Raw genomic sequence first — 14,651 nt, forward strand, 5'->3', positions numbered from 1 at the left:
GATGTGAACGTGACCCGTTGCTCTGGTGGTTCCTTAACCAAGAAGGAATCTAGACTTGGCCTCGCTGTGCCGACCCAGACTTCGTACACCTGCGACTCGTCTCGAGCGCGCTGTTTCTCGGAGAGCTCGCACCCGTGGCGGTCATCTCAGGTCGCAATCCACGAGGTCTCTGTTTGGATGATGCTAGGCGAAACTTGAGGACTGCCATTCATGCGTTGGAGGCGGAGGGCCGGCAGGAAGGGGAGGGCCGGCAGGAAGGACCGTTACAACAGGGATGCCACCGTATCGATTTTTCAACCGTAGCAGAAGATAAGACATGAATGTGCTCCAGGATGCTTCAGGTGGTTCCCTATTCTCGAAAATTACAAATGCAACTGCCTGCATGATCTTGAACGAGGTCACTTACAACGAAAGTGCATATTGTCCTTTCATACAGCAGCGTGGGGAAAGTTTCATGTTCAAGGAAATACCTAGATACAAGAACACTAGTTCATTCCACCGTGACGTCATGTGATCAGTGTCTACAGGAACGCCCTTTTTGGACAGGGGAGTAGTAACGTTATGATGGAATGTATTTAGAGGATGAGGTCTTTTCGCATCACTCGTCAGACAGACAGTATGTCTTGGAAATAACCAGGGTAAATCCTTGATGCAACGTTTTTTTGGACCCATTGAAGACTCCTCTCCTTCCGGAACCACAACGTTCAAGGCCAAGTGCCAAGCCTGCGGGATAGTAATTTTGGGATAAAAACGCTTCCACTTCATACTTAAAACCTCATCTCAGTTGACGTCTCAAAGAATTTTGAAAAATGTATTGCATCATCAGTATTTGTATTTCTGCCCTCCCTAAAATGTATTCCCCCATTTGTATTTCCATAGAGTTTTCGCCTATTTTTAAAATGTATTTCCGAGATGTATCGCGGTGCATTTTTACAGATATATTTGAATATCAGTATTTTAGGTATTATTTTCATCTGTCCCAGTATTTGCAATTCCAAACACATTTTTGAGTATTTCTGCCCAACCCTGCAAAACAATGTAGCTGTAAGGTGCATTTTTTACGTTTAGGAATTATAGAGGAATTGAATGGAACGATTCAGCCATTCCAAAAGTGGGAATGGGCCCAACGTCCCCATTCCTAGGAGTTGAAAGGAATGAAATTATCGAAAACTTAATTCCGCGAAATCGAAATGGAATGTAATGGGGGTGTCCGTTCCGCAACACTGTTGAATAACTTGCAGACATTTGGAAATTGCCTGTTAAACGCCCAACTGTAGTTTGCCGAACGAAACGATTGCCAGCGGCTGCCACATCTTGAAATAAGAGAAGAGCATCCTTTTTCTTAAAAATAAATAAATATTACATCGAAGCTGTACATGACTCGTATGTCGGATGTCTTGACTTTCTTCCTCTCGTCGTCCTTACAAAAAAAACAAAAAAAAAAAACTTCAGCGATTTACGCGAAACGTGCATATTAGGCATGCAGCATACACCACAGCATTCGTTTCAATAAAAAACAAGCACAAAACAAGCACCCGAACCGCATAATTGATAATAAGGCGCTGCTGATAAAAATCCGAAGCACGTAACGCTCACCACGTACGTTCTCTGGTAAAGATTACGGTCACGCAAGCATTCGCGGTGACAGCAGCTTGCGACGTGGGGAGTGACGTCACTAGCCTTTCATATATAAAACGATTTGGTACCGTGCATTTACTTTCCTTTCGTCAATCATTTGGTATAAACCCTTTTGCTGTTTATCGACCTGAACTACCTCCTGCGTCCCAAGCGACAACCAGTGGCTCCGTCTTTGCATACCTGTCTAGCTTGCTTATGCCACCAGTGCCAGGAGGCATAAATGGTACAGGTACATCAACGTTTGAGATTTATCGAGGGCCCTCCGCTGGAAAATTTAACGTCTTGGAGAAGGCAAGTGGGGTTACAAGAATATTCGAAATTTTTTAACATGTCTCGGGCCTCTTCGCTCTTTAGGCGTTCACCTGGAGAATTGGTGGTTAAAGGTTTCATTGACATTTCAAGCAGCGGTCTTAGGGTAGGCTTTGTTCATTGTTCTTATGAACTGGAAGTTCTCTGGGACGTCAGAGATTGGAGCACGGCCTGGTGGCGTTTGCCATGAAACGGGTCTCTAGTGCAGTGGCCAAGCATTGCAGATGACAGCACAGGCTCGCTGGCCAACCACCTTCACAGCGCGGATTGGAGCCCCGTCTATTTGTATTGCTACTAGCCCACCGAGCACTTTTTTTTTTCTTTTTAAGAAAGGTGGATTCCTCGAGGAGGTGCGCAGGGGTTCTGAAGATACTTTCGAGTATCGGGCAAATCAGTTCAAACCTGAAGTCCTGGGGGCCTTGCCTCAGCCCCAACTCCAAAAAGCCAGAAATGCGATAGTCCCCCACCCCGTCGAAACGGCTCTTGTGCATTTCTTGTCCAAAAGGGCAAGGTCCTCCACTTGTCGTACAAGGCCTGGTCCTCAGGTCCCCTAAAAAAATTACGGAACGAGTCTCTCGCTTTAACCCTGTGGAAAAGACGTGAATGACCGCTCCCCTTCTGCTTTTTCCTCAAAACTTGTCAGCATCAACAAACAAAGCACCAATACAAACCAGAGTGTGTGTGACTCCTGCCAAAGCCGACCAAGGACTCGCAGATGAACTGTCCTTAGTTTTAAAAAAAATATATTTTATTCAACGCAACTCGTTTAATCCAGTCGAACTGTCGAGGTTTACTGCAATACAAATATAATATTATTTTTCTATTTGAGCTTCAGCATGTTGCTGTCTGTTTGCGCGAAAATCACTATGACCGTACTCACAAAAATATTTTTCGCCTTCATTGTGTTAATACAAAATATCGCTTGTCACTCTAGTTTTCTGCTGGTGTCGCTGTGGTCGTACGTAGAGGCATATCATGTACTGAGGTCCCTCTTTGTACACCATTAGAAGCGGCGGAAACCCGTGTTTTAGTAGGTCGTCTAATTACTGTTGCGTTTATGGCTTCCCAACATGTGTCACTACATATTCATGAACGGGAAGGTCTTGATGATGAGCTGCCAAAACCCTTCCTAATTTTAGGTTATCTTAATTGTGACAATGCTCTGTCGGGTAGTGACAAAATTGACTCACTTGGCAAGTCCATGCAACGTTATTTACTATCTACAGGTCGGTATAAATTAAATTAAAATAATTTGACAACTTTCCTATAAACTCGTTCACATTCATCAACCAGTCTAAATTATCGCTGACATTGTTTTGTTGTTGTTTGTTTCCTTGGAAATTTTTAAACACAGCTTTTGGGAGGGGTCACTTTCCTGACACGTTATTATGCGACGGCGCATTTCCCACCATTTTAAAACATGTTCCTAGGTGAAAACTAGAACAACGTTTATTGGGGACCTTTAAGATTGAATGTGACGCGACACTTTACAGCATGCAACTGTGTCACCAGACGATGCCAGATTATATGTTACAGTGCACATTCTAAGCACTACTAAGGGGCTATTCTACAGACTTCAGTAGATATACAGAAGTGGCGCACGCCGTGGTGAAACAAAGACAGTGAGCAACTACAAGGAAAGAAGAGCTTAGAGTCCGGGGTACTTTCCTAAGGCACCTTACTCCTTCTAATATAATCTTGTTTCAACAAAAAAAAAAGCTTGATGGATCTACATGAAGCATGTCTCTTGAGTGAACAGTTTTGTATCAGGCAGAGAAAGTGCGGGACCGAAATAGTAAAATTAGGAAAGATTATACTTCATTTGAGATTTTATTTTTTCTGCCGACTAGCTAGACTTTTTAAGAAAGGTGGATTCCTCGAGGAGGTGCGCAGGGGTTCTGAAGATACTTTCGAGTATCGGGCAAATCAGTTCAAACCTGAAGTCCTGGGGGCCTTGCCTCAGCCCAACTCCAAAAAGCCAGAAATGCGATAGCCCTCCACCCCGTCGAAACGGCTCTTGTGCATTTCTTGTCCAAAAGGGCAAGGTCCTCCACTTGTCGTACAAGGCCTGGTCCTCAGGTCCCCTAAAAAAATTACGGAACGAGTCTCTCGCTTTAACCCTGTGGAAAAGACGTGAATGACCGCTCCCCTTCTGCTTTTTCCTCAAAACTTGTCAGCATCAACAAACAAAGCACCAATACAAACCAGAGTGTGTGTGACTCCTGCCAAAGCCGACCAAGGACTCGCAGATGAACTGTCCTTAGTTAAAAAAAATATATTTTATTCAACGCAACTCGTTTAATCCAGTCGAACTGTCGAGGTTTACTGCAATACAAATATAATATTATTTTTCTATTTGAGCTTCAGCATGTTGCTGTCTGTTTGCGCGAAAATCACTATGACCGTACTCACAAAAATATTTTTCGCCTTCATTGTTTTATTACAAAATATCGCTTGTCACTCTAGTTTTCTGCTGGTGTCGCTGTGGTCGTACGTAGAGGTATATCATGTACTGAGGTCCCTCTTTGTACACCATTAGAAGCGGCGGAAACCCGTGTTTTAGTAGGTCGTCTAATTACTGTTGTGTTTATGGCTTCCCAACATGTGTCACTACATATTCATGAACGGGAAGGTCTTGATGATGAGCTGCCAAAACCCTTCCTAATTTTAGGTTATCTTAATTGTGACAATGCTCTGTCGGGTAGTGACCACATTGACTCACTTGGCAAGTCGATGCAACGTTATTTACTATCTACAGGTCGGTATAAATTAAACTAAAATAATTTGACGACTCTCCTATAAACTCGTTCACATTCATCAACCAGTGTAAATTATCGCTCACATTGTTTTGTTGTTGTTTGTTTCCTTGGAAATTTTTAAACACAGCTTTTGGGAGGGGTCACTTTCCTGACACGTTATTATGCAACGGCGCATTTCCCTCCATTTTAAAACATGTTCCTAGGTGAAAACTAGAAAAACGTTTATTGGGGACCTTTAAGATTGAATGTGACGCGACACTTTACAGCATGCAACTGTGTCACCAGACGATGCCAGATTATATGTTACAGTGCACATTCTAAGCACGACTAAGGGGCTATTCTACAGACTTCGCTTCAGTAAATATACAGAAGTGGCGCACGCCGTGGTGAAACAAAGACAGTGAGCAACTACAAGGAAAGAAGAGCTTAGAGTCCGGGGTACTTTCCTAAGGCACCTTACTCCTTCTAATATAATCTTGTTTCAACAAAAAAAAAAAGCTTGATGGATCTACATGAAGCATGTCTCTTGAGTGAACAGTTGTGTATCAGGCAAGAAAGTGCGGGACCGAAATAGTAAAATTAGGAAAGATTATACTTCATTTGAGATTTTATTTTTTCTGCCGACTAGCTAATCCGTGTCGTTAATGCGTTGAAGAGTATTTCCACAAAGTTGCGAGCTCCGATAATTAGAGGGCAGAATTTAAGCAGTTCTAGGCTCGTGCAAATGATATAGGATAATGATGTCGCGTAAAACTTCTGCAGGATATAACAAGCCTTCTTTGATACACGAAATTATTTTGGCTCTGCCCCTGGGCATGACAAGATTAACTTTGAGATGATTTGTCATCTAGCCCCGCGATCTCTTGGAACTTTGCCTTGTCTTTTAAACCGGTTATGGGCACGGGCATGTTTTGCCCAAGTCTGGAAACAGGTCCATGTTGTACAGCTGTTGAAAACCAGTAAAGCCCTTCTGCCCCATCCAGCTATATCATTATTGCATATATGAGTAGTGTCGGAAAAATATTTAGATGATTAATAGTCCATTTGTCTACTTTCTTAAAATGCAGGGCCTATTTTACTAGATACCACTGTGGCTTTCGGGAACTGAGGTCTACTGTCAAACACCTTGTACGCCCGGAAACAATTATACGTACCGTTTTTTGTGAATAGGCAGCACTGCGTGTCAGTCTTTGATTTCCAAAATGCATACTATACGGTGTGGTGGAACGGAGTCCTCAGAAACCTGTTCCAGTGTTGCTTACATGGTCACATGCTGAGGGAATCGAACCTTCAAAGTTAGACTAGGTTGTATAAGACTACATATTATGACCGTTTTACTCAGAAGAATTAGGTGCCACATGGTGCGTCTTCAGTGTTACTATTTGAGCTGAAAAGATAACCCTCTTCAAAGTTCAAAATAATACCACGCACTCTCTTACTCTTTGTACGTTGACGGTCGAATTTCAGTTTTGCTCTGCAATCTTCCCAGCTGTAAACGTCAGGTGCAGCTCGCAACAAATAAAATGAGTATATGGGTCGACAAAAATGGCTTCCGACTCTCACCTGAAAAAAACAATGTTGGTATATTTCTTTGTTTGACGTAGAACAACGCTTAATCTGGCTTTGGAGATGAATAGTACTCATATGAGTCTCTGATATGAACAAGCATTTAGGCCTCACCTATGACGAGAAAGTAATTTTTTTATTTTTTTTTTATTTAGACAGTTGAAACTTAAATGCCTAAACTTTTGTAATGCCTTCATTTTCTTTGTCATCGTCAAATATAAAGCAATAGTGATTGAATGTGCCAGGTCGTCAGCACTCAAAATATTAGATCTCGTTCACCACCTAAACTTTCCACTTTACACAAGTTTTTGTCGGATATCAGCCAATGTGCAGAAACTGCGGCGACATTTTGACTGTCTGGCATGCTCTCGGTCTCTGCTTGGCCTTTGCTTAGCATGGACGACGCGTTCCCGACTCTTGGTTGTACACTGCAGATTGGCTTCAAAGTAGCCGTTAACTTATTTTAAGCATTTTGACCATGTCACTTTTGTTTTGAGAATACAGGTATTTCGCATAAGGTCTAGTTCGTCCACCACACTACTTTTTATTCTAAATGTTATCAACAGCTGCTTCCATACATACACAGCGGTATGTATGTCCGTTCTTTGTGTTTATCCGATGTTCACGCTGACCTCCCTGTATTATGTGCCAACGAGCTCAACTTAAACCAGTTAATTCCGCCTTTCTTATTATTTTGCTTTTGACAGGCCACTCTGTCTTCACATTTTATAACGACCTTTAATTCCGTGCTATGTCCAAATAGAAAGTATGCCACGGACTGGGAACGTCGGTATTAGGCGAAAAGTCACTAATCAATTAATTAGACAATTAAATGTCTACCTTTATTTAGCTGTGAATGAATTAATTTAGGCAAGTTTGAGCGCGTTCTTACCTGTGACATGCATATAATATTTTAATGAGTTCGATATCATCAGAGATTCTCAATCTTAGCACTTTTTATTGCAGACAAACTACTTCTTAAAAATAAAACCCGTCAAATATATCTGAATGAGTGAATTATTCGAAAATGTAGCAGATTTAAACCTGTTTTTTTTAAAGCACTATTTATTATAGGGTGATTCAGATAAGATCGACCAAAGTGTGGCTGGTCAACATTTTAAATCAACTGATGTTTTTATATGCCATTGTTTAGTGTCTGGTATAAGCAAATCTAAACTTAGTTTTGACCAGAACAAAAAAGTTGGGGACAGGAAAAATCGTAAGGCATGAACAGGTGGACAGTTGCATTAACGCGCTCTGATGGAGTGGGCACGTTTGAAAGAGAATAACTAAAATTATAAAATTAGGAAAATTCTAATACTTCTTAGAAACAAACTATGCGTACAGCTTACTTTTAGTATATAGTAATGATATTTACTCCAATTATATGTCGTTTTCTTAAAATAGCTGAACATGCCTGTTCGAACGACTAATGGCGAAATTGGGAGGTTTGTTTCTCGTGAAATAATTTAATGATTATCATATATATACTTTTCATACAGTATTCTACTTATTTATGGCTATTATTTAAAATATATAAGGTATCTGAGTGATACAATAGTCGTGATATATTTGGGCAAACATGGGAAAAAATGAAACGAAAAATTCTGATGTAAATAAAAACACCACCACCACCTTCGATTTTTTTTTTAAATTTAGGTACCTTGTGATACTCTATATCGGCATTCATTTCTCTTAAACATGTTGCACTATTTGAAGGAGAAAGAATACACAACTCCCCAAAGTAGGGTTCTTTTTCAAAGCCTACACTTATAGTGCCCTATACGAGAAGAGACTGAGTTCCACTTGCATTAAACTAACACAATACTTTTATATGTTTTATTTAGGTGAGGTCATTGATAACTATAACGATCGTTCACACAGTAAAAACGAGAAGAAACTACTCTGCACAACGAGCCTATCATATTAAGAAACAGTTATCTGAGAAACGATCCTGCAGCCATCGGCCACTGGGAACTTTGTTTACATTATTTTTCTATGGCATTATATGCTCCTCCCTCTTCCCCTCTATCTTCATATCTCAATCGTATATATATCCCTGGCTTATATCTAGAATAAAAACACATTCAAGCATTCCCTTTCTGCGTGATAGTGTTCTGTGGCTAGCAACAATCATTTCCTCGCGAAGGTCAGGATTATGGCACAAAAGTTCATGGAAGTAGCAGACGACACGTGTCGCTGGTTTTGGCAAAACGGCCAATACAGTCTTTGGCATTTCCCCGCTCGCTGTCAAGGATAAGGGGGTTCGCTTCAAACAGCATAACATGGCTGCCGATGCCTGTTTACTGAGCAGTCGTGCCTGTCACCATCCCACTCGCTGGCGTCACGGGCAATAATATCAGGCACAAAGAGGCACACCAACAGAAAGCAGAACCCCCAAATATTCGAGCCCCGCCTAAATAGAATACAGCGTAAACACTGTCGCCATGTTAATTTAGGAAAGGTTAACATGAAGACAGTGTTTACGCTCTAGGTAAGGAACCGCATGCGTATGGTATGAGCTGGAATCCTTAGACGAGGTGCAAGGTGAGCCCTGATTATGTGTCTGCTGCCCTAGGGTACTTCACGAAAGACGAGCTACAATGCTCGCGCCAAGGTCTCATCCAGAAGAATGTGGTCTCGTATGATGCTCGACGGGGAGAAAACGTTCGTGCCAAAGCGCTTTCTAGCACACTCCATCCGAGAGGCCTCTCGTGCATAAAAATACAAGCATCCTAATTCCGGCCTTGGGCTAACGAAATTTTATTCCTTTGGCCCTTGATGAGTAAAATTTATTCCACACTTGGAAGTGTACGTTTGTGTGCGGTGCACAATGATTACATTTGTAGTGCCGCTGTAGAGAGCGTTAGAGGCTCAACATTCAAGACTGGTGAAATGAACTCAGTGTTCCTGTCCGACCCACTAACGGATCTATGTATTTAAGGAAACTGTGATCACCGCCCAAAAGGCCAGTCTCTTACACTCAAGGAACTTCATATTCCAAAGGATGAAGAGATTTTGCTTACAACATGGGAATACAACCATCTTGTAAAAAAAAAAAAAAAATTGGATCCTGAGACGTTCCTAAAGGTTGTTCAAGTAGCGGTTGAAAGTTGGATATTTCACAACCATATCCGACAAACGCAAGGCAAAGCGATCTGCGAGGAACAGCAGTGGATGCAACGAGGGACCATTGTCTTTCATTTTGACTGTGCTGAAAACTGGACCATTGTGGTTCCTGACAAAGTTCAAGCATACCACTGGAGAAAAACAATTTACGATATTTACATGTGTAGTGACGACAAGAAAATCTACAAACAGCTATGGTATCATCAGTGAGTACCTGTGTGACGACGCCGCTGAGACGTGCTTTGTTCTAGAAAAAGTGAGAGTGGGTTAAAGACAACGTTGCGGTATACTCGCACGTGACGTACGTGAGTGACTGGGTCGTCAGTCATTTTAAGAATCGCTACCAGCTTCACCAGTTTGCACAGAACGATTGCCCACAAGCCCAGTGGTAATTTTCTGCTTCTGGACATGGGAAAATGTATGCGACAGAGCTGGCGAACTTGTGAAGCACCAGCCCACTCTGAACATCCTGAGAGAGCGTTCAATAAACACAATTCAGACGGCCAGCACAATGGTGAGCGTTCTATCCAAGAAACTAAAAGGCGTGCATCTTGTGTATCTGGACGAATATAAGGTTGTTCAATATCGTCAACACCAAACAAAACGAAGAGTGGTTGACGGTGCGCGCCTTTCCTGGCATTCAATCTTGGTACGCGTGGCAGCTGTGCAAGTCATCAGTAGAAGAAGCCTGTGACATATAGGTAGCACGGACAGTCGGATGTGGTTAGAATAAAATTTATTAAACGGTTACATTGAGGAAAGCCTAAGCGTAAAGTGCCGAATTTGATTCCTAAGGACTGCTCATTTTGAATGCAGGGACATCTTATATAACACAGTTTTCTTCGCAGGGTGTTTAACCTACTGCTTTACTTGATGATACTTTATAACCTTCATCTGATCGCCATACGAGAATTCCGAAACTTTATCCTCGCACAGGATAAAATATTTCGGCTTGCCCCGATCCATTCGTACACCGAGAGTATCGAAGATCTCACAGTCCGGCGCGGTGACACATCTCACCTGAAATGGTTTGTCACCGGAAATACATAGCTAACCCAAACAATTTAGTATTATCAATTTTTTCGTTTTTGTAAGGAAGCAATCTTTTTTTTTCTGCATTCTAAGTATAAAATATACAGGAAAATAAAACTTCACACTGCATCAGCTTTTCTCGAATCCCTAGTTTAGAATATTTTACATCTTTGTACGCTGTATGTAAAATGCTGTATATGGTTTTTCACATTTACTGTGTGACCGATTGCTCTAGTTGTGAGTGACTTCATTTGAATACAAATATATAAAAGGTATGTGTTCGTCTTCTGCAACTGAATCTCAGAGTCACTTCTTGTATAGGGCACTGCTAAGTCCAGGCTTCGAAAAAGGACCCTACTTTGGGGAGTTATGTCTTCTTTTTGCAGTCAAAAAATGCTACATATTTTTAATAGAAATGAATGCCGAAATGAAGGGTACCAATTTAAAAAAAATCGAAGGTTTTTTCTTTTTATTTGCATCGAAATGTTTTGTTGTTTGAGTTTTTCCCGTGTTTGCCTAGAAATATTACGACTATCGTATCACTCAGGAAGCTTCTATATATTTTTTTAATAATAGCAATAAATAATTAAAATACTGTATGAAAAGCATATCATAATGATTAAATTATTTCAGGAGATACAGACCTCCAAATATTGCCATTTAATCGTTCGAGCAAGCATGTCTGGAAATTTCTAGAAAAAAAATTAAGTACATAGTGTTACTATAGATTACAAGCAAGCAGTAACCATAATTTGTTTATAAAACTCTGGGTGCCCCCTCCGTCAGAGCGCCTGAATGCAACTGTCACCTCTTCATGCCTAACGATTTTGCCTGTCCCCAATTTTTTTTTCTGGTCAAAAACTAAGTTTGAATTTGTTTATACGGGACACTAGAAAATCGCATATAAATACCTCAGTTAATTTAAAAATGTAGACCAGCCACCCTTTGGTCGATCTTATCTGAATTCACCCTATATTATCAATATTTTAAAAGCAGCCGGGTATAATTCTAGTTAATAGAAATATAAATAAAACTATGACATTTTCCTTCTGTAACCGTAATTATAGGTCCTATGTTGTCAGTTCTGCATTGGTGCTTCGTATTTGCGTGGGTATTATTCTGACTGATATTGTGGCACGAATATGATTTATTACTTAACAATTATACTTGGGATGTAAGCTTAAAGATGTTTAGGAGTGTGCCTCGTGACGAGCAACTCAGCAACAAAGCAATGCACATTTAACAAGATTCAAGCTTTGTTTATGATGTTATAAAAAAGCTACTTATGATGTTTATATATTAAAAGATATCACAATAATACCTTTGCTATTAATAAAAAATAAGCAAATAAAATTTGGGCTTCAGAAAAAAAAATATTTTTCGAATTTATTATGTTAAACAAGCTTTCACTTATTCAAGTGAATATAGCAATTTTTAAATATTGAACAAGACATTATAATTGTTCACAATAAATTTAGCAATGTATGAGTTTTATGGTAATATCAAGATCATTATTTTTCTTAATATGTCGCGAGTACCAAGATGACGCCATTTCCCGAAAATCATCAAAGCTAGATAGATATTTATTCTCAAAAGTATAAAAAAATGCTGTGTTAATCATTGTTTAATTAGATTCATTGAAATCTATTTTGAGAGTGTCACAGAGGAATTCGAGTGCGTTAGTGTGAGAAGGAATGAAAGAGCAGTCGGCCAAACATTTGTCTCCGACAGTTAGGCAAACGTCTGTTTTCGCCTTGGCTGCTCTAATGGTAAATACATTGAAAACGATAAATCCGCCTATCTTGCAATCTGTGCTCTCTTATATTTCAAAAATGGTTCCTAAACTTGAATGTTCGCTTAGAATTAAAAAAGAATCGACCGCCAAAACTGGCTTCAATTGGGATGGAAATATTGCAAATATTTTTTTTTTTAATTATCTAATTAGTAGTAACCAACAGCGTCTTCTTACAAATAGCATTCATAGCCACAAACCTGGCCCCAATGGCTAGGAGGCTCCTAAATGAAGTAACTTTCCTTCAAATTCTAGACATAACACAGTAAATCACCCTGTTTATTCTGGGGTACTTTGGTGAGCTCCTCGCTCGTCAACATATGTTGATATATGTCAAAATAGGTTGTCCTCAAGCGCTCTATTGAAAAAAAATCTCATTTGTATGGGACACTTATGTGTCCAATAAACACGTATGAATCAATCAATCAGAGTTTTATTGTGTTCCCCAAACAGCTTTAGGGGCCTTTTTAGGCCTCTACAAGGTGTATAAGAACATGTATGCACATATAAAAAAACATAAAAGAACCGTATAAGAACTATGTAATAATTATATACAACATATGAGAACATTCAGAAACCATATAAGAAACTTGTGAGAAATTTTTTTTAAGTTTTTTATAGCGTTCATATATGTTCTTATATATATTTTATGATTTATATGTGTTTATTTGGCACAAGATATTTTTCATACAAATACCTTTTCACAAGGGCTTGGGCCTACAAGGGCCGACAAATTTAAATGCGTTCTTTTGTTTGAATGGACTTATTGTATATTTTACAATACTAATTCTCACATATTTACTTAGTCACTCAGGATTACTACAGAATAACAAAATCAGAGTTTCATAAAAATCTAAGTTCGAAAGCACTACTGTAATGGCAGATTACTCTGATCACTTAAATTGCAAGAAACAAACGAGTATATCTCAAACATCAGGTAATTGCGTGTAAGACATTATTATCAACTTATATTTTTGATCAGTTACTGCTGAATCAAGCACAATGTTTAATTGTATTGCTTCAATTTAATTTCATATACTTTTTTATATTCATTATTTGTCCACCGGCATGTGGCAGATACTAAAAATCAACAGGCCTGGCGAGTTGTCAGCGATACCTCGCGCCAGATTATTCGGAGCTGGGCAACCAGTAAGAAATCATTTTAGTTATGGTCTCCATCACTTATGATGCGTTATAGAAATATCACACTGGTAACAAGGGAAGATCTACGTGCTACACTGTAAAAAACCGTAGACAAGAACAGAAGTACCAGGAAGATTGGGAACGCACATTCCTTTTGGATAATTTGCTCGTCCGCTAAGCTTAAGCTCAAGCGTTTTATCGGAGAAAACCTGGTATAATGTGAAATGTCATATGTAAGTACTGGTGAAGAATTTCTTTTTGCGAGTGGTATAATAAAGACAAGGAAGGGGACAGTATTTTTCTCGATCTGCAGCAAACGGATGTATTTGCTTCTCTGGAATCTGCTGGCTCCAAACCTGCCTCAAAAAGTGGAATGCACTGCGAATATCAAATTTTTAAAAGTTCAATTACGCTTCTAAGCCATTAATGACAGTCGCGCGTCTAAAGTTCCCCGCAAGATTTTCTAAACAAATGAATCTGTGAGAAATATTGTTGGGTTACTCGAGACATTACCAACTTGTGAGTCTGCAATACATACTCAATGACATGCTTCGACATCAGCTACAGGAGACCCGACTTTTGGAAGATGTGGAGCTAAATCTTGATAAAGCAGTCAACCTTGTGGTAGCCATGAAAGCCATAACAAACAATTTCCAAGAAATCACCAGTCAAGCTGAAAAAAATATGTTAGCTGTCGAAACAAATTACATGTACACCCAAGGTCTCCAGGGCAGACGATGTTTCCTCTGAGGAAAACCACGCGATTCAGCTGAATGCCGATATGCTAATATTACGTGCCACAACTGCGATAAAGCTCCTCATCTGGCTTGGGTCTACAACTGAGATCCTTACGACAAGTCAAACGACACCAGGAAAGGCAGAACCACCATGCAGAACCACCGGAATACTTCGTAACACAGGCCAAAGAAAACTGGATCGGCAGGTCCAACACCAGCTTGCGCGACACAGATGCCAAGAACAATGAGATTGAACCGCCGACGTACAGCATGTGGCGATTGAACACAGCATATATTTCTCTCATTATGGTAACTGTCATGGCTCAAGGCTAGGGTGACCAGAGGTCCCGTTTTGGCCAGGACAGTCCCGTTTTTGAGGTCCGCTTCCCTCGTCCAGTCATTTTGATTCAATAAAAAATTATATCCCCATTTAGCAAGAGCGTATAGTTCTAAAATTGGCACCAAGCGAGTTGAAGCAAACCAAAACTATGCCTACTCGTTTCAAGTATATTTTACAAAAATACCCGTTGGTACTTAAAATTTTTA

This window comes from Ixodes scapularis, unplaced genomic scaffold (assembly GCF_016920785.2).
Source record: "Ixodes scapularis isolate PalLabHiFi unplaced genomic scaffold, ASM1692078v2 PGA_scaffold3__209_contigs__length_174095766, whole genome shotgun sequence".
NCBI classification, from domain to species: Eukaryota; Metazoa; Arthropoda; class Arachnida; order Ixodida; family Ixodidae; genus Ixodes; species Ixodes scapularis.